At 46.4% G+C, this 25,080-nt stretch overlaps 1 protein-coding gene across 2 annotated transcripts in view; it reads left to right on the forward strand.

Moving 5' to 3' along the window:
- LOC135368530 (QRFP-like peptide receptor) overlaps nucleotides 1-25,080 on the forward strand; it is a 248,098-nt gene that overhangs the window by 150,516 nt on the left and 72,502 nt on the right. The gene's annotated exons all lie outside the window — the stretch shown is intronic.

Genomic DNA, 25,080 nt, shown 5'->3' on the forward strand with positions numbered 1-25,080 from the left:
TGGCAGGATATGCGACACGTTGTCGTGTGGGGAGCAGCATGTCAAGTGCTCTTCTCAACGCCGCTATCTTGTTTGTTTTGACTATGGGAATTGCACGTTTTGAGTTATAACTTCGTGCTGCGGCACTCAATCACTTTGAAGTTTACCAAGATTAAATGTCCTTATGAGCTTTATATAAAGATCGCACAATGTGCCACCTGCATTGTGTAATTGGCGAATACGGCATGGCGGCACGGGTAGATTTTTATAGGGTAACACCCTGTTCATTCTCCGCTAGTGGAGATCTGTGACAGTATCTCGTATGGGGACTCGGAATATGGTTGGAATACACCAGTCGAGGTGAGAAAGAAGGCTTGCCCCCCCCCCCCCTTTCCCGTGTATACACACGGCACGTGCATGCTGAATTGTGCACGTAGCGCACCTTTCCTATAAAAATTGCCTACGAGGAAGTATGGAGGAAGTAAGTTGTTTCACTCTTCGATAAATTGTTTGTGGACAATCCCTTATATAGGGCGGGCTCAAGCGGACTACGCCTGACTACGTGGGCGCACGTAATCAGCAGTAGCTCCTTTCGGAATGTGGTCGCGTCTGTGGTGTACCCAGCTTGCTGGAGACACGGACGTGCCCGCTTCCAAGAGATGATTCGCGCGTACCGTGATCTCGCTGCAAACGAGCTGTGCGTGGCGTGTTGAATTTGATGCAGATTTCGAAACTTCCCGTTGATGGCCTCATAACTACAGCCTAGGAGCGACGCCACAGGGCAGCTTCTTGCGGTATCGATTGTTCTTAAAGAGTCGACGCGGTCGATGCTGTCGTCTGGAACGACGATCTGTGACAGGTACTACATCTAGGACAAAAGAAAAAAAAAAAAGAAGGCAGAAGCATGTCTAGCATTATTTTTCTAGCCGCAAGAAAAGAGGCGGTTATTCGCATCGAAGCGAACCTGCATTCCAAACGGGCGCGGCGAATACAGAAACTCCTCCGTCTCTGACATCACTGCCGGCGTCTCTTCCAGTGAGCGGCAGCGCACGATAGGTCACGTGCTTACGACAACCAATGGGAATGGCTGTAGGTCTCGTTCCTCTGATGTCACGCAGCTGGACGCGTACGTGCGTGTGTTCCAGTTCTTATATCTCCCCAAACACGACAGGCACAAAAATAATTCTTTTTTTTTCCTCGGTAGTCCGGCATACAGTACGATGCCTACATGACGTTAAGGACCACATACACCAATGTGTCCGAACCCCTTTAAAGTAGCGCAGAAGTCATTTTTTAACACCCTGTGTTCTTCCCATAAAACTGTTAAGTAGGCCAGTATGATGCACCATGCGAAGTAATTCACACCATAGAGTCATAATTATCGCGGAAATTGAATTTAAAGTACGCCTCAAAAAGCGACCGTGCGCAACGGCGGTGGAGAGCAGTACCAGCCTGTGATCTGCCTGGAACCTCGCGCTGACGCTACAAGGGTCACGCTCGCTGATTGGTCCAGAGAAATGTTGTCTGCTACTCCGCTATTCGGTGTTCTGAAAAAGCATTGCTCCTGGCTCGGTCATGATTCGGACGCACCTTCTATCCCCAATTCTCCGGGAGAACTGGCAGAACTGGTTTTTAGCGGCAAATGGGACAAGGCTGTGACCCCCACTGACCGGCGAACCAGAACGAGTTCCTCCTGTAACGTCATTGGCGACGTGGCATCATACCTTCTCCTCCTCGTTACACCGGGAGTGGCGAGTTAAGCGTGAACGCGCGGAGCCATGTTTATATAAGTTCCTTTCTGGGAAACAAATTGTACGCATCAAAACCTTTCGCACTATTCGGTAAAATGACACACACACTTTCATCAGACGTCTTAATCTGATTTCTTTTTTTTTTTTTTTTTTTGATGGCCCTGTGTACTTGTGGTGTTCTCTGACTCTTGTGCTCTTCACTGACAATGCACTCAAGAAATTCACCGGGTGGAGGAGCGTACGTGCTTTTCTGTAACATTTGCAGTGTGCAAAAAATAAGTAAATAAAAAGACAGAGGGAGAGAGACTGAGGCGCCGTGGCCTTGCACGCGCGGCGAAGAAAGCCGCGCGAGACGACCACCCGAAACGCATGGCACGCGAACAGAGCGAGTGACGCGCGCCAATGTTGCCATATTTGTCGACCACCGTGCTTGCCGATGCAGTTGTTATCTACGGTTTCTACGCTCATTCTTGCCAGGCATCGTTGAAATGTAAATTTAGTGTGGTAGATGTTGTGAGCTGTACTCACGCGCTACTTCGACTGCCGCACGGCGGCTGTCGCTCTGTCCACTCCAGGCTCGTGCCCGTTAGTCCAAAAAAGTAATACAAAAAATACAATAATACAAAAAAGTAACACGAAGAAGTAAAAGTAACAAAAAAAAGCGTAAAGTTTTACTCGCCACACTTTCTTCAAAGCTGGAGTAGAGACGCTGGTGCAGTTTCCATGCATAGCCACATGGGAGCGATCTTACGCTGTGTTTGAGGTCGGTTGGCTTGCTCTTCAGCACTTTGTTCTTAAAGTCGTTGAATGACATGGTGTCGCGGTGGCGAGCTGAAAGGAGGAATGAACTAACTGTCGTAGCCCGTTTATAGACACATGCAAGATGTAGAACAGACGGGTAACGCATTAGGAAACCTGTGTCAGATTTACGACACATATCAAAACAACCCCAGGTGGACGAAATTATCCTCAGTCCTACCCCGCGGCACGTGCAGCCTGTGGCCACATAAAAATAGGAAACGTAATTAGGAATAGAAATGTTAAAGGGCGTGAAAATTAAGGAAAACGTCTACAGCATACGCCTGACGTATCACGTGATGGGCCCAACATTCGTAGCTTTCGTACAGGCGGCATTCTACGTCACCTTCGCCCACCCTTGCCGCAGGCATCACTTCCAACAGAGTGCCGTTTCTCATTTTGGCCAGATGACCTGGCGGGCATCCAGCCATCACCAAGGAGAGGAATGTGAATATTATAATATCACGCACTTGGAGATTCTCCGCATTCCCAGACCAGGAACTTGAAAGCAGAAAGGAATCTCTTCTTTCGCGGGACTCATTTTATTGGCCCGGACGCGCACAAATGGGCGACTGTGCGGACAATGTGTCACGCGGCTGAGAATCACTGAAAAGGCTGGATTCCTTTGAACCCTGCAAAATATTTTCCACGAATCAGTTTAGGTGACATTCCGTTACGTCCATTGTTGCCCATACGGAACCGTGAAGAAAGAGCCGTGAAAGGACTGTCCCACATCTTCCGGCTACGAGGCGAAATCACGAAGTTTCGCGGTAGTGGAACTACAGATGGCAGATGAAACATGCTGCGAGCCTTTGAGAATGAAATGGCAATAGACGACGTCAGGAAATCCCAGTGCTCTTTGCGCACGAATTGCCTCCTGGGCCCTTGCTGAGCGGGGGAACGAAGAATAACCCTTCCCATTTCGCTTTCCCTGACGTCCTGGACAATGGACCGGTAGGGGAGAAATCGGAACAGTTTGGAGACCCCACGTTTCTTTCGTATTAGTAAACTCCCACAGTTCAAAGCGGCGCTAAGCACTCTGGGATTTTCTGAACTCGTCTATTGGGCTGGTTGGTAGATACTCGGGGAAAGGGAGGGCACACATAAGAGAAGCCGCAACTTTCAATCGTTTTACTTGAAACACAAATGCACATTGATGTTGATTTCCCAGCACCAGGTGAGTTTTTTTTTTTTTTTGTTGCATTCAAACTCAAACTCCCAAATGCATAATACAGGGAATGAAAAACTCGCCCTCACTTCATTCGAACCACACCGAGCAATTGATTAAATATCGTTGTTTACTGTTTAATGTGGCCGCTGGCATACTAACACAGGACTGGTCCCCCAATTTTTATGATGTGCGTCTCCATGCGTGCCTTATGTGAACATCCCGCGATCTAGTCAGCACTTCCGTGTGATCATACCCGGCATTGCGCCCACCCTGTTGTACATATGTTTCACCAAATGCGAGCCGGTTGCGTCCAATTTGACCTTGCCCCCATGCTCCCGTAGGCGGTCGTTAATGCACCTTCCTGTCTCTCCTGCATAGGTTATCCCGCAGGTTAACGGAATAAACTACCACAACCGTACACCCTACGTAGAGCTATTTATGTCTCGTTCGGCATGCGGACGAGATAGCATCCCGGGCAATCCTGCCGGGTGGCACTTAGTACTGTATTACATGGCAGCTCTTGGAAGATAAATCAACGAGGCCTTGCTTGACTCTAGCGTGTGTGTGTTCAGATGCGTACTTATATGATTTTCTAGTAGTTGCACTGAATGATGTTTCGTAGGACCCTCCACATCATCATCCCATTTATGCGTGTGTGTGTTCCGTAGGGCACAGTTATCGGGATTTTCAGAGATAAACAAATTTAGTTTAATAATAATGTTTAGTAATTTAGTAATTAATTTTTAGTAATTTTAGTAATAATAAATAACTAATAATAAGTAATGACAGACTTCCGTCTGTCATTTACGGTAGAGCGTCCTGCAGACGGACAGCTCCAGTTTTTAGATTTGAAAACAATTTATAGCGAGTTTTAGTATATCATACGCTATCGCCTTTGCGTACGCAGGGGATGGTATTGGTGGTTCTGCGCACGCGCAACACATAAACAGAGCTTTGCGCATTGCGCAGAACCACCACGCTATCCCTTACGTACGCAAAGGCGACAGCGTACGATATACTAAAACTCACTTATGTGGAACAGGGTATATCTGCTGGCCATCGCCCAAGGGATGGAGAAGGATGTCTTGCCATTCTGTTCTAACCATTCAAGTGTTGTAAAAATGGGGGTAGCTTCCACTATTCTGCGTGCCGCCGCGGAAAAAAAGTTGCCCGCACAGGATCCAGGAGAGCTGGGGAAAGCAATGAGTTCGCCTTGTGAAGCAGTATACCCTACAGATTTCATTAGGGGTGTGGTCAGGAGGCTTTTAAAAAAACATCGTGTTGCAGAGCACAGCGATACGGAGAGACCTAGAAGAGCAGTGATCCCGTGACCCATCCACTGAAGGACGAGTCGACAGAACCCCTCATCATGTAAAAGACATTCCTTCAGTTAAAAGGGGGTTATCCTCGCTATGCCTGGCAGGCTTGCCCAGGATGCTACCTCGTCCGCATGCGAAACGAAAGTAGTTGGTAGTTGGTAGCGTCTCTCACCGGCAATCCGAAGGTGCGGGTTCGAATCCCACTGCTTGTACCTTTTCTTCAATTGCCATCATTCAATCAGTAGGGTGCCAACGGCGACATTAACCATCAACCACCAGCTCCCGTGGCATAGTGGTTAGGGTGATCGCTTTCCACCGCTCGAATCCTGTCACCGGCTGTGCTGTCTGAGGTTTTCCCTGGGTTTTCCGAAGACTTTCCAGACGGCTCAGTTCCCCCTGAAGTCGGCACAGGACGCATACTAACCCCCTTGTCCCCCACTCCTTCCTGCTGTCCTCTCTCCATCTGTACACGTCTGTACGCCGCTCATAGCCACAGTTGCTTCGCGGTGCTAACACGGAATAAAAAAACAACTGAGATTTACAACAACGAAATTTAATCAATTGCTCGGGGTGGTTCGGATGAGATTATTGTTGGACGAAAAGCGGTAGTGGAAGGGGGGAGCAATAAAAGAAGAAGAAAGGGGGAGATTTTCATTTCCTGGTAATGTGCATTTGTTTTTTTATTTCTATTTTAATTCCATGTTAGCGCCGCGAAGCAACTGTGGCTATGAGCAGCGTACAGACGTGGACAGATGGAGAGAGGACAGCGGGAAGGAGCGGGGGACAGGGGGGTAGCATGCGTCCTGGGCCGATTTCAGGGGAAACTGTGCCGACATTCGTCTGGAAAGTCTTCGGAAAACCCAGGGAAAACCTCAGACAGCACAGCCGGTGACAGGATTCGAACCCGTGTCACCTCCCAGTGTCGGCGTGGAAAGCGACCATCCTAAGCTGGTAATGTGCATTTGTGTTTCAAAGTTGCAGTTTTTCTTGTTCTTGTTGCTGTTCTGTACAAATTCTACAGCAACGTCATCACATGACATGAAGATCCAAAACACAGCGCGAGAAGACACGACGGAATCAGAGAGGACAGGACAGGCGCTGACTCCAACGAACAGTTCTGTTCGTTGGAGTCAGCGCCTGTCCTGTCCTCTCTTCTTCCGTCGTGTCTTCTCGCGCTGTGTTTTGGATCTTCATGTATAGTCACCAACGTGCCCAACGGCGAGTCCTCTTGGGTCATCACATGAGCACGCCACGCTCGTGCCGCGATTTGATCGTCCTCGTCGTCACCTTTGACCGACGGCTAAAGATCAATCAATCAATCAATCAATCAATTTTTGTTTCCCTTACGGTTGGAAGAGTAGCTAAAAACCTGGTGGGCTTGTCTAGGCCACTCTCTCGATTTACTTAGTGTACAGCAGCAATGAAAGATATAAGAAATCAACAACAACAACAACAAAAGCTTAGCAATTATAATGCATTCGAAACTAACGTAGTAACATTGGCTGTTCATGTTTAAAAGAAAACTAATAAGTTGCTTTTTGGTTATTAATGTAGGTTCGGTCATGTTACAAAAATATTGATTGAAAAGTGAAGCAGCCATATGCCATAATGATGGTCTAACATAGTTTCTTCTGCACCGAGGAGTCATCTATAGCTCATTTCGAAGTGGATATGTGCACACCTGTTTGTTTAAGTCGCATAATTCCTAAACTGCTGTGTTGCTATTACGGATGTTAACTGAATATATGAGTGTCAATTTATAGATGATGGGTGTAATAAACAAAGGTGAAGCGTGTAGCACGAGACGATGATGATGGTAGGAGAAAAAATATGGAGATGTGAGCCCGCTCGCCCGATTCACCCTCTGAGGGCCAGGCGCCCACAACGGTAAAAACACGTTATTTTACTGCTTTGTAATCAGCGCAGTCCACATTATTGCGCAGAAATTTCAGAGCAGGTGGTCTTCGGTGGAGTTCGTATAGGAATGGTGTCCGCCCATTTCATCGAAGGCCTTTTCGTCGAACGCCGTTACATCGACGCCTGTCCAAGGTTAGGTCAGGAGGGCCTTTTACGTATTTCACACGTTGCCGCAAGTAAAAGCGACGGCCACCGATTCGATGAATCGGCGTTCGATGAAACGTCCATTTTCGACGAAATGGAGTTCGATGAAACGGCGTTCGATGAAGCAGAGCGATTCTGACTGAACAGAGAACGAAGGGGATGCGAACTTGGGACACACAGCACCCACCCACACACACACAATCATTAAATCGCAATTCTCCTTCGGCACGTCTCCGGACGAGTGGTACTCTATAAAAGCAGACGTGACTGGAAGTTTGTTGTCATCGTATAGAGACCATGTCAGACCACGCGGCAGAGCTCGCAAGAGACGGTAATTTTCGCCTCGCCAATCGGACGCCCCCGGAACAGGAAGGAAGCCACTACGAAAGTCTAAATTGATTTGTCCCGATTCGCTTCATTTAGGAGTACATCGAGTTTGCGTCTCGTTTTGGCCCACATGCGGGGGCATTAAGTGGCGGAAATGGACGACGATTTACCCTCCAAGTACAACATAGAGAGGTGTCGTGACACGGGAACAAACTGCATGCCATGATATGGGTTATCCCATGCCCTGATCACTTAGCAATGAAAATGAACGTAGAAAGAGTTCAGAAAAGAATAAAACTGTTGCGTACAAACGGCCTCCGATGACGTCAACGAGATGTATGTACCAACAACAACAACAACAATAGATGCTCACGATGAGATAGGGTGTTTAACCGCTTTCTTTCTTCTTTCTCTTTTTCTTCTTCTCTTTTTTTTTTTTCTTTCTCTTTCTGCGCTTCACGCTTGGAACTAACTTACGGGGAAGAATGAAACGACGAAGATAAAAACACAGGGATCGTCGTTTCACACAAATTAGTTTTGCGAAGTTTATTTGAGGCACTAAAGTATGCAGTGTTAAGGTTGGCGACGAGGGCATAGAAACATGCAATCATGCATTGCACTAACAGCGTATTATCTCCAACCAGCCCCATAACTTGCACGTCACATGCGTGGGGCAAGCACCTATAGTTTGCAGCTGATTAACATATTGCATGCGGCAACAGTCCACCGAGTGCACAACAGAGGCGCTCAGCAGAAACCAGAAACCACGCACCGCTTTGACAGATAATTGGCTGCTTACGTTTTTAACGGCGCATTAAATCAAAACTAAGAACACGTGGGCACAATTAAGGTTAAACGAGCGTGAACTCCGCGAAAATACCCATAAAGAACATTCTGTTCGCCTTTGTGTGGACTTTACTTATTCCGTGCTTCATGGCCTTCGCTTCCACAAAGCTCTCCCATACATCACTTTCATGCACACAAACTTGACATCGCGCTATTGTGAAGCCCGAGACCTGAGCATTGCGAAAGGCGGGGTGACACGCACACAATGTAACTCAACAAAGGAGCCAACGCTAACTTTTCGCAAGAAGCAACCGGTAGAACGACATGTGACTCGTTCCTCGATACCGAAGCCATTGAACAAAGGCCCTCTTGGTAACGAAGCCTCCGCGTGCCGCTGCGTTTAACCACAGGGGAGAAGAAAATTTCGTTGCAAGGGCCCTTAACAGTCGGGAAGCACAGAGGCACATCATTTATACAACAGTACGAGGGATATAGTGAAGCAACACAAGCGGGATTATCCTTGTATAACAACTTATATATATATATATATATATGTCGAGCAGTACACGCGTACAATGTTGCAACGCATACATTCGCACACAATGTATACGTGTTATTACTTGCAGATTGGGATTTATTTTTCGAGATTGGGATAATGGGGAATCTGGGAATAGATGAAAGAAGGAAGTCACTGAAAAGGTTAGCCAGCTCTAGGACTCGAACCCACATCTTCTGGATTACCGGATGTGGGTTCGAGTCATACAGCTGGCTAACCTTTTCAGTGACTTCCTTCTTTCACCATTAATTTCTTAGGCACCTGAGGCTTTGTATGTATTTGTCCCTTCTATGTGTTCCAGCCTCAGAGCATCAATTCCCATCATGTTCTGGGAATAGATATTCGGTGGCAAACAGTTGAAAGACAGCTGAAAAACAAGGAACAACGAAGCAAGATTACGACTGTATCGATCTGCAGGGTCATTTGATTGCACTCCAATGCTGTAGACATATATGGCAGTCGTCGAAAAAGCCAGACAGCGGCGGGAATCTGGACCACGCACATCTTGATTGCCGGTCAAGTGCTTTAGTGTCTCAGCCTTTCTCGAGGACTGCCATATTTCTATACTGTTCATGTTCTAAGGCATTGAGGCTTGTGCTGTGTTTGTCTTGTTTGTGTGTTCCAGCCTCATAGAACAGTTACTTTACTTCGAACGTAAGCAAGATGTCGCGGTTACTTTACACTATGGCACCTGATCTTTCGTAGTTGAAACCCTGAGATTGGGGCAAATTATACGAAGATGACAAGATATCAAACGCAGCAAAGAAGCTTTTATTGTACAAAGTCACGAATATGTAATCACGGGGAAGGATAGCGGGAACGAAAGACTTTCACTTGCGCAGCGTACATGAGAGATGCTTTACTTACACATTCGCTATAGAACTATAAACCTCATTTTTTAGATCATCCGGTTCTTTGTCTGTGACGTGGAGAGGTTCCGCATGTGGACGCAATCGTTACAATGCTGTAAATGCTTCATGGTTTCTACATGTGAACGTGTCCGCAACATGTTCTCTTAGGTGATCGGTTATTCAATACGAAGCTTTCTCCACGTGTTATTATTATAGACCAGACTTCTTGAACAAGGTAAAAAGGGTACCATGTGATTTTTACAACTGAGCTGTTGGCAGTTGAATCGCGTTGACCGATTCAGTCTGAAACCTTTAGAGGAAACCATGTAGTTAGTTAGGAAATTAGTAAAATAAGATAAACCTTGGAGCTTTCAGCAACCCACCATGGGTGCTACATGCTCCATTGCAAAAGCTGTATTGCTATTGCAAACTTTGTCAAAACTGAAAAACCCTGAACGCAAACTCACAGGCACTCAATCAATAGAGCGGGAAAACAAAATAGCACACTACAGATGTTCAAAATACGGTGTCAGCAGTTCACACTAAAAAGGAGTTTGCACTTACTGTTCACAATACAGTTGTGAGATCGGTCTCACTCAAGAAGGCTACAAGCAGACTGATTGCCTTCCGTTGATTGCACGGAGTATTCCAAGGACCCAATAAATGAGCCAGCTTCACTGGGCGGTCAGTCATGCGTAAAATGCCGGCAAGGAGTGACTGTCTCTCTGATCTGAAGTAGCGGCACTCCAGTAAGACGTGACCGCCGTCGTCCACCACATCACACTCGAGACAGAACGGAGACTGAACCGGACCCATCCTGTACAGTTAAAGAACGGCAGAGCGGGGCGGCAGCTCGAAGACGGTGAATAAGAGTCTCAGCAGATCTGGGTACGCCGCGAGGCATGGCCATCGATGATGACGACGATGTGCCCCTGCTCCACGCACTACTGCGCTGGCTCCGCAGTTCTACCGGCACCGTCCTAGAGTGAGGCCACGATCATATGCCCCCTGGGACATTCCACCATCGCCGGTCAGGACTCGTGTAGAGGAACACCATCTCCTCTACATTTGATGACCCGAACCGGCCGGTGCATGACTAACCTTTCCTTTCTTTCTTGTCTTTTTCAATCAACATATCCCCCCCCCCCCGTTCTGCATGTGTTGTTGCACGCAGCGGTTGTCGACAGAATTTTCATGTGGCTGGCTGATTTTTTTTTTTTTTGCGACAGAGAACACTTTCTGTTCGCACGCAAGAAGGGGCCAAGTCGAAAGTTGTATTGACTCATGGAGTACCACAAGGCAGCATCTGAAGTCCTATATTTTTTAACCTTGTAATGGCAGGCCTGAAGTCCTGCATTGCATTGCACCCATAGTCAATATCTCTATCAATGCCGATGACGTCTGGGCTGTTGGGAGATCGAGACCACCAATCCTGCGTCGCCTTCACCATTCACTGGATAAAATTTTGCGGCATCTAACACAGGAAGGGCATGGACATATCAACTGACAAAACAGCAGCGTTGGCTTTTACTCGGAAGCATATGCATCGGTGTCAGCTTTTCCTCGGCAATACACCTCTTAGGTAAGTAGCACGTCAGAGGGAAGTGAAGAAAACAGCCATCGTCCAGAAAAGTAATGATATGCAGGAAATCCAACAGTGAAGCCTTCGCTGTTGGATTTCCTGAATATCATAAGTAGCACATAATAGATCCCTGGGTGTTATCCTAGACTCCAACTTGTCCTGGAAGGAACAGACCGACTACCTAGGCACAAAGGCACACCAGTGGATCTCTGTCATTCTTCACTTTGCCAGGGCTAAGTGGGGAATGAATGAGAAGTCTGTTTTGGCCATCCACAAAGCTCTACTCCGAGGAACTCCGTTATATAGCCTACCTGTCTTGCACATAATTTCACAAACGCAACAACAACTTCGGTGTATTCTTTCACGGAGGTTAAGGGTCTGTCTCGGCGTCCCGAGGGCCGCCTAGACGCCTATTGAAGTCCTACGGCAGAGGGGGACTATTCGACACTATACTTGTGGCTCACAGCTCACCACAGACGCCATCCACTAATAGCAAATGTTTGCCCCCGGAAGCAAAGTAACGCATACAAATGTTTCATGGACGTCAAGCCCAGGGATTGCCCAGTTTTCTGCAAAATCAACGGTACCCAGGACACCTCCGTGGTCGCTTTCATTACCACCGATCTCACTTCCTGTTCCTGGTCTTAACGTCAAAAGAAACTAAGTACCTACATCAGCTAGCAGCGGACATGATGCGTTGCCGATGCTGGACACAGCGCGGTTTTCATTGATGGGTCCACCAGCCGAGAATGCTCATCGTCTGCTTGTGTCATCCCAATGGACGATGTGTCGCATGGATACCGTCTCTCACACCACGCATCATCAACGTCGGCTCCGCTATGTGCTATCCTGTTGTTTCTGAAAAATATCGCCTGATGCTCCGCGGACCTGGGTAGTTTACACCGATTCAAATGCATGCTCTCTCAATGTATAACCAACATGGGGATTCGTGGCACGCTCGCCCAGTCGTCACCGGTATCCTCCACCAAGTTTGGCTTCTAAGCTATAAAGGTCATCGTATATCCCTGCAGTGGGTCCCGGGTTACTGTGGTTTGAGCGGGAACGAAGAGGCCGACAGAGCGGCAACGGCTGCCCATCAGTCTCGGGTGGTCGCACCAATTGTGCTGTCGATAGGAGACTGGAGACCCATTTTCTCTGAGATAATTCAGCCGCTAGCTCGGCAACAATGGAGTCAGGACATCACTGACTGGTCTCTCATGTATTTGGTGGATCCAAATATATATCTCTCTCAGTTCCAGACCGTTTACCACGCTCTTTTACGTCCCTCCTGCACAGACTTCGTATCAATGTAGCCTCTTTACTTCCCAATTCAAGTACCGGGTCGGATACTGTGGCAGCAGTCTGTGCTCCAAATGTGTCGTGTATACCGGTTTGCTCCGGACCTTGTAGTATCATACTCTGCACCCCAATGACGATCGGTGCTTCTTTCGTTTTTCCCCCTTCATCTTGCTTTTGTGCGGTGTAACACAGCCAGCTGAGGATAGCTCAGTTGAACCTCTGTATGCGATGAGGGGATAAGTCGAAAAATCCCGAGAAAAATTCAAATTAATATTTGATAAGGTAATAGCAGCTGGTATTCCGCGCAAATGCAAACTCAATACGCATAACGCAAAATGTGTACCATACGTGTATGTGTCTACTCTACAAGCATGTCCTGTTTGCATCGTTTTAGGGTGTGTGACTTGGCAGAAATTGAACAAAATCCAGGAACATGACTTATCCCCTTTTTTTTTCAATATAACACAGGGTTTTTGTGCAAAAAAAAGAAATCACGAGTCAGGCTTTGATAGCTGGACATGGAGGTGCCCGGCTCGGATGAAGTAACCTGCGTGTACTGGAGCAGCAACGTCGGGCTTATTGTGCTTCTAAACGAGCACATTCCTGAAAGTCGTGTCCTATAGGTGACCAGCATAATATGACCTATTAGCATAGTGCACACGTGTCTCGATTACAACGCTCAGTATAGCACTGCTGGCCCGATCACGTGAGGTAGGATGAACACGTCTCTCGAGTGGAAGTCGAAGTGCATGTCCGCATCGTAACAAAATTTAAGTTACACGATTTGTACGAGTGTGTATATAGTAAAGGGGCCTGATATTGAAGAAAGAGGTAACACGCACGGTCAACTCAAGTAATTAATTAATAAATAACAATTCGGGGCTTTACGTCGCGAGGCCAATTCAATTGATATAACTGATGTAACTGTCTATCCCGTGTCCATTACCCTTCTGTAACGGGTCAATAATTTGCAGTACGGTCGTAAAATTTCTTGGCAGGTACATCCTGGTGTTTAGATGTCATTGCAGCAAAAACATTGCAAAACGATATAAGTCGACCTATCTCGTTATTGCATACAGCGGTTCAGTTGTTTCCAAAAGGACTTCTACATAGCTCATTTAACTTCATTCTCATATCTCACATCTAATGTTTCGCTTGTAATGGTGTATGTAAGGCGCTGCTCTTCAGCGGTGAATCACCCCATTTCATAGTCACGATTTATCTGTTGTGGTTGCGCAATTACGACCCATTATTTATTACGACCTATATTTCTACTACGACCCATTATTTCTTTGAGGCCCGGCAGCGCTTGACTACCCCATTCTAAATCCCGCTAATATTTTGCTTTCTTGTCGTTTCTACCTGTGATCCCATTTTCATATACTACCTCGGCCTTGGGCATTATTTCGGTTCGCACAGCCATTGTTAAAGTAGGTTTCACGACACGCTTGCAAGCGTTAGGTGAAGCAGACTTGCTGTTTGGATTTTGGTCCTGCAAAGCGCTCCGTCTAACACGCAGAACTGTGAGGCGAAGCCAACTTCCTACTTTCATGTTGGTCCTGCAACGCGCGCTTCACCTGCACTCTAAAAACAGAGCTTCACCGCATAGCACGCTCTTAGCCAACCATCATCCCGAATGATAACGTTCTCTCCTTTGATTTGCTGAAAATGGGGGGCGCACGCCATTTTCGTGGCATTATGCGGTTCAAAATTGCCACAAAAATGGCGTACGCCCCTCGGCGTATGTCACTCGGGATGATGGTTGGCTAGGAACGTGCTGTGTGGTGAAGTTCATTTTTAAGAGTGTAAGGCGCGAAACTGTAAGGTGAAACCGACTTTCTACTCGTATTTCCATGTCACGCCTGTAGTACATGGTTCACCAAATGCTTGCAAGCATGAGGTGCAGCACACTTGCTGGTTGCATGTCAGTCCTGTGAAGCATGTTTCACCTAAAGCTTGCAAGCGTTAGGCGCAGGTAACTTGCTAATTGCATAGAAGACACATGTTTCTAGTTCTATTTGTTATTTATACTATTTAGTTCCCCTTCTCCGTTTATATATATACATACGACGGCGACACAGACAATTTTTGTACCTGAGGAAGTGCAGCTTCCTGCACGAAAGCTTGTACCGTAATAAACTCACGAACGTCTTCGGTGCTTTTGTGTGCAATGTTGCTATTTGCATGAAAAGATAAAAACACTGAAACTCCTGTTTATTAACGTACAAGCTTTCTTGCGGTCGTCTTACAATACGTTACTGAAAGGTAGTTTGTGTTTTTACCACTTGTATTGACTGCACTTGACAAAGTTCCAACATTCCTCGACTGTTGCTATTTGCATGTTAAATCTGTAAAGCGTGCTTCACCTAGTGCTCTCAAGCGTGAGGTGAAACCAACTTAGTGCAAGCCTGAGGCCGGCTTGCAGAATAGCGTACCAGTTGAAAGAATACCACCTTCAGTTTCCAAATGTTCGGACAGAAAAAATGTTGGAAGTAGTTGATTTTTCAGTTGACACTACACTACAGAAATCGTTACTCAAGTGTGACTTTTTCAACTTCTGACTTCAGCCAAAAAACACACAAACTGCGCAGTATGCTATACCGAACTTATGCAATAAATACCGCAGTCTTATACCTCTGTCAGATGCGCACACATACGGCCTTTAAGGTTACGGCATTACGAGAGGCATTACGAAAGGCCGTAGGTGGAATACGGCCTTAGACCCTGGGGGCTACCACACGGTATCCGTGAAGGCGTTTTGCCGATGACGTCTACAGCGATAAACACATTTGTGAACGTTGAATGGGATGAGTGAAATCAATTTTTGTTCTCGCTATGAGTATTATCGGAAACAATGCTTGGTTAGTACTTAGTCAGTTTGAAAATAGAACAGCAAACGAGATTGATTTGAAGCGCTTTGGATGTTTTGTTAAGCGGCGTCTCACCACATTCTGACCACCCTGTGTCTCGGCGCCGTGTGCTTTGCTTCAGTTCGGCTGTCCGGCTGTTTTGGATGCAGACGACACCGAGTGATGCCGTGCTTCAGTGGTTCGAGGATATCACTACGATAGAAAGAGAAGCAAAGTGTAAAAATGTATCTTAAAAACAGGCAGGCGTACAACGCGAATAAGTTGACAGAACATTGCGTCTCGTAAAAACATTTTATTTCGAACTAAACTAAGCCTGCGCCATCCCGTTCGTGGAGTCTGGTAACGAGGCTTTGTCAGTTTCGAGAGGACTCCGCGAACTGCGTTGTGGGAACTCCGTTGCCTTCACATCTCCCTTTCGTCTCAAAGGCCGTAGGTACAGCTGTCTGACAGGGGTATTACAGTTGCTTTGTCAAGCATGGGCCAATCAGGATGTCTGTAAAGGGCATTTTGCTATCCGTTAGTATAGGGGATAATTATGGGCATTTATTGTAGCATCGCAAACCTCAATGTTATTCAAAATATATGAAGAACGAAGAGAGACAATTTGAAAGACACGAATCTGGACGACACCACTTTTTTTTTTCTTTCTCGCAGTTTCTGAGACCTTTTAGTACCAGGCTGCGGCGCACGTATACGGCCAGCCCTCATTGGCTATAATGACGTATATATGGCGTATAGACCATATCATTATCGGGGACGGCAACGGCCATTTGCCCTTTGAGATTCTTCTCTTCTTTTTAAGTGATGAACGAGGTCAGCCAATATTGCTTTTGAGAATGTCACATACGATCCTTCCGGCCTTTCAATGCTCTCTCCCTAAAATATCGTCTGTACGCAGTGCAGGGCCTCATGTTCCCGCTATTGTCGTCAACTCTCGTCAACTGTAATTTGAGAGCGAGTCTTTCGCATTATCAGAGCCGTTGAGCGTATCGTTTCACTATAGGATTTGCTTGTATTATTTGACCGGATTCAGACAACACAGCTTTGTGCTGAAACATGATTTCGCTGTGTGTGTGCCCACCGTGCAGGGATCGAATAGCTAAATCTCGTACCGACGAGGACATCATGAAAGAAAGTGAGAAGGAGTCGATCTTGCCTTCAGCTAGGAAAACAGGGCCGTATGCCATTGAGTTATCTCGGTTTATGACTGTGAAAGACAGCCTTAGAAGAAGAAGAAGAACTTAGAGGTTCGGTAACCCAAACAAAATATTTTTTATTCCGTGTTGGCGCCGCGAATCAACTGTGGCTATGAGTGGCGTATAGAGACGTGGACAGATGGAGAGATGACAGCAGGAAGTATAGCGGGGGAAAAGGGTATTAGTACGCATCCTGGACCGACTTCAGGGGGAACTGTGCTGACATTCGTCTGGAAAGTCTTCGGAAAACCCAGGGAAAACCTCAGACAGCACAGCCGGTGGTGGGATTCGAACCCACCACCTCCCAGACTTCAGCATTAATGAGAGGAGATTATTATCGGTGGATTCAGTGGATCAGAAGAAGAAGAAGAAGAAACAGTCGAGCGCGTTTCCTTTTTTGCTTGCAGAGCTATTACGCCGCATTTCAGACGGGTGTCAATATTTCAAAAGCCATCTGACAATATTTACGTTTTACGGCTCTCTTATCCAATACCGTTTCAACCCTATCTAATCCTCAGACGCAGCGCCAGGGTACGTGCCTATTCTGACGCCAATAGAACGATCCATTATAAGCCTTGCCTCTCTAGTCTCTACTTGCAATTCTTAGCACCCATCGTGACGCTTGCTTGAAGCACAGCCTTTAGGCCCTGCTGATCGCAAGATGATGTATTCCTCGTATGTCCATTCGATGGGCCCAACTAATAGAACGTTGCAACAGCAAGGCCGCGATCCGTTGCTCGCTAACGAGGTTTACCCAAAGTTTACCCAAGGTTTATCCTGTTTGCCAGCACTTGCAAGCGAGAAAAAAATTAACGAGAGCAAAAGGACTAAGGGTATGACACGCGCTGTAGCGGCAGCCAGACAAGACATCTCCGACTTTGTACGCGTGTGATATTAGGGCACTGTCGGGGGTGATATGTAAAGTTAAACACGCGAAAACCGAAAAAAAAGGGGGGATTGGTAAGCTGGTGAGCATGTATACTGGAATAGGAATATGAATAAAAAAAAAGAAAAAAGAAAACGTTGTTCGGGTCTTTGGAATAGTTTCCAAGGCTCAAAACTAGGAATTGAACGTGTAGACGTCTTACCCCTGCGGCTGTACATGGAAGACTCGGACACAAATAAATGTTCATTTGCTGGTGTAGAGCTTTTGTGTCATGTCGTCCTTGTCCTTTCTGTGTCCCTCAAGCTCGAGGTTTCTATTCGAGTATGGCTATACAGGGTGTCCCAGAAAACGTGTCATTGAATTATAATAAAAAAAACTACGCCACCTAGAATAATGCGGTCAACAGCATTTGTTCTTATTAGGTTTTTGCCACCTCCTAAGGTGAATGTCATGTACTCCAAGTTTAATTTTGTAAATATTTGCGAACTGAATTCAGAAATTTGCCAAGTAAAGGTCACTTTTTTACCCCACCAATACGAAGAGCGTGCCGAATTCACTGAAATTCACGATAATTCACAGTGATATTTACGAGCTATCCCATAAAAAAAAAATAGCCGAATATCATGCTTTTCGGAGCACCGGACCATAGCGCGCGATGACTTTTTGAGCGCAATCGCTCGCAGTGCGACGAAAGGAGGTTCCGAAGCTGCGCTGAAAAATTCATCGTCCGCAATTCTGTGCGACCTCCGTAGAGCATGATGTTCGGCTGTTTTTTCCGATGGGATAGCTCCTGAATATCCCTGTCAATTATCATTAATTTGACTAAATTAGACACTCTCTTCACAGTGGTGGGGTAAAAAAGTGGCCTTTACTAGGCAAATTTCCGACTTAAGCTCGCAAAAATTTACATAATTTAACTTACGTTACACGACATTCACATGAGGAGGTGGCAAAAACCCAGTAAGAACAAATGCCATAGACTGGTAGACATACCACATAGACTGGTAATTGGAAATGTTGGACCAATATTTCCATGCTGAAGCCATTATTGGCTGGCCATCGGCAAAGCTGGTCCAATATTGGACCAATCCTTCCAATATTCCAACATTCAGTGCTGCCTGGGCCTAATGTGTGGCCTAATGCCTGGGCTGTGTGGGCTTAATGCCTTTTTGCCTTTTTTTTTCGATTAGAGCCTTTTTTGGAAATAGGCGCGGATAAGTGCCTAAATGAGCTTGCTGGTTCATATTTATTCCATAGTTTTTGCAAGAAAAAATGGAAAGAACCGAGGACACGCTTCGCCGCGCTACATCACAGAATGCAAGCGTCTCCCTCTGTGGCATAAAGTAGATTATATTTCGCCTTTATTGCTTGTACCGGGTGCCGCACCATCACGTCTGCCCTTGCAGCTGTGCTTAGTGGTGATCAGGGCTGGTGAAGCTACTCACAAAGTGTAATTAACTTAGAGCTATTCGACTCTAAGCGTAACGAGGTTACAGGAAAAGTTACTTAGACAAAAGCACAATAGGAACAATCCGGGGTAGTTAGTATAGCTTCATGATGACGAATAGCAGCAAAAAAGACAAGGACAGGGTAGAAGTAGACAGGACAACTGCAGGCTCTCAACTGAAGTTTAGCGCTGGATTTTCCATCCTTTGACACACAGTGTATCATACGTAATAGTACTCGTTGAAAACAAACTTCTAAAATAACCCACAACGTGCTTGACACCTAACACACAGGACCAAAACACAGGACCTAAAACCCGTGGTGTCCGCCCATTTCATCGAACGCCGTTTCATCGACGCCTGACCAAGGTTAGGTCAGGAGATCCTTTCACGTATTTCACACGTAGGGGAGACTGACCAGGGTTAGGTCAGGAGAGCCTTTTACGTATTTTACACGTTGTCACCGATTCGATAAAACGGCGTTCGATGAAATGTCACGGAACCAAAACTCGCATGGAAATTCGATTGAAGAAGTAACTTTCTTCAGAGTGCAAGTTACTCGAAAAAGAATTAAATTACAGTTACGGATACACGTTTAAGAAAGTGGTTGTTTACAGTAATTAGTTACACAAAAAGCAATTACCTACAGTTACTCAATTACCTTTAATGAGTTACTTCGCAGCTCTGGCGGTAACGCTCCTTCTTTTCCCTACGGTATCCCTCGCGAGTACTCGTGTTGTTACGGCATGCATCGTCAAGTCGGTCGACGTCCTGACGTCGGCATGTAGGACAATTCGTAGTGACAGGCGACAGAATTTCATCCCAGAGCACATTGAAATGGTGCTTGTTTTCTACTGTATTCACGCTTTCAATAAGATGAGTGCACCCTGGAGTTCAATTCCAAAATAAAGTTTGCCATGCGATCAGAGCGGTTTTGTGGACGGCAAAATCTCCATAATATTTTGCTTTATATTTCTGTCGCTGGCTCTGTGGAATCTATGCAGTGGAACCGAAGAATGACATCAGAATTTGTACTAGAAGCATACTTTTCTGATCAGCATGACATGTCACCCTACTCTCTGCTCCACGCAGTGGATCCGTCTCTCTCTCTCTCTCTGTCGCTTCCTTGTCGCCTTCCGCGACACTATACTCATCTATCTTCACGTATGCGGCTGAATGTTGCATTTACCCCAGTTATGAGGCAGCGCCCTGGCCGTGCGCCATCGGACCTTTGTTTATCATGCAATGTGCGCGCTGACCTGCACCGCCTACTTATGGACTGCCCTGACCACCAGGGGGAGCGCGAGATCTTGCAGCACGGCATGCATGCAATCGACCACCGGCCCTTTACCATAGGCAGGGAGCTGGGCCCATGGTCATTTAGCGTTCACATGCACCAAGGTCTCCGTCACCTTTGGGATTTCGTGTCATCAACAGGCCTCTCCACCCTGCTTTGATCACCTGATTCCTCATCTCCATCATCATCCCTTCGTGTTTGTGTTTGTGTTTGTGTTTGTGTTTGTGTTTGTGTGTGTGTGTGTGTGTGTGTGTGTGTGTGTGTGTGTGTGTGTGTGTGTGTGTGTGCGCGTGTGTGTGTGCGCGTGCGCGTGTGATCAGCAATTGTCACCGAAGTGCACGTGATAGAGTGGCATGTTACTGTAAAGAAACCAATGCTGGAGGTATCGCTCGTAGTGCCAGTAGTGCATTTTTGATCGTGCCTATTCCGCGAAAATTCATGCTTTTTTAGCTTATTTAGTGCCTTTTTAGGCGCCTAAAACGCGTGTTTTTAGTGCCTTAAAATACGCTCTCTACTGATAACACTTTTGCCCGACACCCCTATGCGGTGGCGTCACTAGAGGGTGCATGGCTATTACGGTGTTGTCTATGCTGAGATGACGCTTCATTTTTCAGTTCATCATAACTGACTTCATATGGTAATTGAAGGTGAATTGAAAGTGAAACATGTCATGAAACGGGTCTTTACGGTTGCTAACTATACACGTATTTCCAAGTTTACAGCGTCGTGAAGACACCCGATACCATTCTGGCGGGGCTAAGAAAAATGAAGGACACACTGGGCAACAAAGCTCTGCAATGCTTCCTGAATTCACAATTCACAAGTTAGGCTCCTTCTACGTGCAAGAGTGTCATTCAAACCATTTGTTATTCGAAACTACCATAACGATTCACGCCACGCGTGGCACAGATTCAGTTTGGAGCAAAACCGTTACAAGTGTGGATCCATTCGCGCGCTCTTGGTCTTCTGTTTCCCCATCACGTTTGAAAGTGAATGCAGTCCTCGGGATCCTGTAAATAGGAACTGGGAAAGAAAGCGTAGAAATGATACCGTTGAATATTTCGAAACATATACCGTGTATTTGCGGCGGTCGCCGTCGTCCTTGATTTTCATTGCAACGTGGTCTGCGTGCAGGATACAGGCTGTCCCACAAAACGTGTCATTGAATTACAATAAAAAAAGAAAAGAAAAAACTACACCACCTAAAATTATGCGGTCAACGGCATTTGTTCTTACTAGGTTTTGGCCAGCCCCTGATGTGAATGTCATGTAACGTAAGTTTCATTATATATACCTTTGCGAACAGAACTCGGAAATTTGCCAAGGAAACGCCACTTTTTCACACCACCAATGTGAAGAGCGTGTCGAATTTACTCAAATTAATGCTAATTGACAGGGATATTGAGGAGCTATCCTATCGATCACAATCATCTGATAAGTCGTAAGTCCCCGCGACGCTCTCACGTGGAGGTCGACATGGCGTATCGGTGAGCTCGATCATGCCGCATATTAGTGCACTCGCCGGATAACATCACACTTCTAAACAGAGCAGATATGATATTATCTGGTGAGTGCGCAAATATCTGGCATGATCGAGCTCACCGATACGCCATGTCGACCTTCACGTGATTTCGTAGCAGGGCCCGAACTCACGTCTTATCAGATGATTGTGATCGTGAGTTTTGAAGGCCCGAAATGACGAGCTATGGGGTGCTCGAAAACCATGGTGTTCGGATAGCTCCTGAATATCACTGTCAATTATCATGAATTTGAGTGAATTCGGCAAGCTCATCATTTTGATGTGGTAAAGAAGTGACCTTTACTTGGTAATTTTCCGAGTTCAGCTCCCAAATATTTACATAATTAAACTTACGTTACATGACATTCACATCCGGAGGTAGCAAAAACCTAGTAAGAACAAATGCCGCTGACCGCATGATACTAGGTGGCATAGTTTTTTAATTATAATTCAATGACACGTTTTTTGAGACACCCTGTATGCTGCTCTTGTCTACGGCGGCACTCATCTCAACCGTCATGATCGCAGACAGTCCGCAGCAACGTATGCTGTATTTGTTGTTGTACATTCAAGCGAACCCAGGCAGCACAATGTACTGAAAGTCAAGTGCAATAGGGGTTGAGGGGTAGGTGGAAAGCCTTGAACAGACTCGTGAAACTAAATAAAGTTGATAAGACACATACCGTCCACACCCATTGCACTCGACTTTCAGTACATCGTGCTGCATGGGAACATTTCAACAGCATCTGTTGATATCGGTAGCTTCAAATCTGACACGTGCCTCTCGATCTACCAATATTCGATGCTGTTATCGGATACGATCGCAAGTGGTACGAGTGAAAGGTTGCCTGTTCGTATCAGTCACAACGACCCGGAAAACGTAACACAGTAGTGAGTTTTAGTATACCGTTGATAAAGTTATCGTCTCTATCGGAACCAATCGCACTCGTGCGTGACTCAGAATCTTATCCACTGATTGGTTCCGGTTGATACGGTGAGACGCTAGCCACGTTATCAACGGTCTGCTAAAACTCTCTATTATGTATAGACGACCTGTTGCCCTATGTCATATATGACGTAACGCCACCGCGCAAGGCATGCTGGTGTGCACTATCAGCTTTATCGCCCTATTAGCTGACGCGTTTTGCCCGCTTCTTGCAAACCACAGCAAAATATAACCTCGAACCGGTATTCTCGGGACGCCACATGTTTGGAAACAGAAAGTCGTTTATAGAGCGCCTCGGCGCGGACTTTCAGAAACTTATATGATCACCGCGAAAAACGTAGTGCGAGTTGCAAGGTGGACCGGTGTCGTTGTTCGAAGGACGTGAAGATTATTGGCGTGAGTGTAACATTTTCAAGTCCGCACCTCGATGGGCTGGTATTGGCAGTTCCGTGGGACTGCCTGCCTAGCACTAGTTGCTCTTCGTTTTTAGGGCGAGGGCAGTACTATTTTTGAAATGTGACGTGGGCAAGCTTTCGCTTGTGTCCCACCCTACAGTTGGCAATACGACAATACAAGCGGTGGTATGTGGGCAAGCATTGCGCTTGTCCCATCCTACAGTTTGCAAGACAAACAGGGGTAGGAGGGAGGCAAGTGGGAGCCGGTCCCTCATATACTGGAGAGGGCCCCTTGATAACGCGGTCCGCCCCCGGGTGGGCCGTGTCTTTGAACGGTTGTCGGGGCAGCATCGCTTGCGGTGCTGTCCCGGGAAGATTGTTTCTTAAGCGCCGATATAATATTAGAGAGTTTTAGTAGACCGTTGATAAGGTGGCTTGCGTCGAACCGTATCAACCGGAACCAATCAGTGGATAAGATTCTGAGTCACGCACGACTGTGATTGGTTCCGATAGGCACGATAACCTTATCAACGGTATAGTAAAACTCACTAATAATCAATGCGCGGCCGATAAAAAGGTCGTCGGGGCAGTATCGCTTGCGGTGCTGCCGCTATGAATGATACGAACAGGCAACCTGTCACTCGTACCCCTTTCGATTGTACCCGATAACAGCGTCGAATATTGGTAGATAGATGGGCACGTGTCAGATTTGAAGCTACCGATATCAACAGAGACTGTTGAAACGTTTGCTTCAATATACAACCATAGCACATCCAACATACGTTGCTGCGCACTGTCTGCGATCATAACGGTTGAGACGAACGCCACCGTAGACACGAACACCATACTGGGTGTCCCAGAAAACGTGTCATTGAATTATAATAAAAACTACACCACCTAGAATTATGCGGTCAACGGCATTTGTTCTTACTAGGTTTTTGCCACCTCCTGACGTGAACGTCATGCAACGTAAGTTTATTTATGTAAATATTCGCGAACTGAACTCAGATATTTGCCTAGTAAAGGTCACTTTTTTACCCCGCCAATATGAAGTGCGTGCCGAATTTTCTCAAATTTATGATAATTGACAGTGATATTCAGGAGCTGTCCCGAAAAAGTAGTGGAACATCATACTTTTCGGAGCACCCGAGCATAACGCGCGACGACTTTTTGAGCGCAATCGGTGTCAGTCCAGCGAATGGAGATCGCAAATCAAGCTCACAGAGTGATAGTAGAGAGAGAGAGAGATACATGATGACGATGATATGGGGATGACTTCCGCTCACTGAGCAGAATGCTACCCCATTGCTATTGGGGAAAAATGAGAGGATGGTGATGATGATGATGCTGACGACGCTGACGGGGTCTTAGAGGGAGTCGATCAGGCCGGTAGTTTCCAGAAATTTGATGAAGGGTCTCAAGACGGACATCTGCTTTCGTGTGTCCCATGGTCGCAAAAATGAGTCTGAGGTCAAGGGGTCGGCTGTCAATCCGCGCAAAGTCGTTTGCCAACAAGTGACGCTCCCTCCTATAAGTGACACATGCGATGATCACATGGTCCGCGGTCGCTGGCACACCACACCACACTCCGGGTACAGGGGGCTACTGGCACACCCTATCTGGTAACGGTAGAGTGATAGTAGAAAAAGTGACAGTTCCTGAAATTGGGAGATGGAAGGCATGATCCCAGCGGAAGTCGGACGCGATAAGTCGTGCTTGTGTTATCTCTTTCTGCGATGCCACTGTGGGGTGGGTTTCCAACCTCCTTTCGTCGGACGGACAACGATTGCGCTGAAAAATGCGTCTTGCCCTATCCTGTGGGGGCTCCGTAGGGTATGATGTTCGGCTATTTTTCCCGACAGGATAGCTCCTCAATATGCCTGTCAATTTGCGTTAATTTGAGTAAATTCGGCACGCTCTTCACATTGGTGGTGTAAAAAAGTGACCTTTACTTGGCAAATTTCCGAGTTCAGTTCCAAAAATATATATAATAGAACTTACGTTACATGTCATTCACATCAGATGTGGTATAAACCTAGTAAGAAC

The sequence above is a fragment of the Ornithodoros turicata genome, chromosome 9 (assembly GCF_037126465.1).
Source record: "Ornithodoros turicata isolate Travis chromosome 9, ASM3712646v1, whole genome shotgun sequence".
NCBI lineage: Eukaryota > Metazoa > Arthropoda > Arachnida > Ixodida > Argasidae > Ornithodoros > Ornithodoros turicata.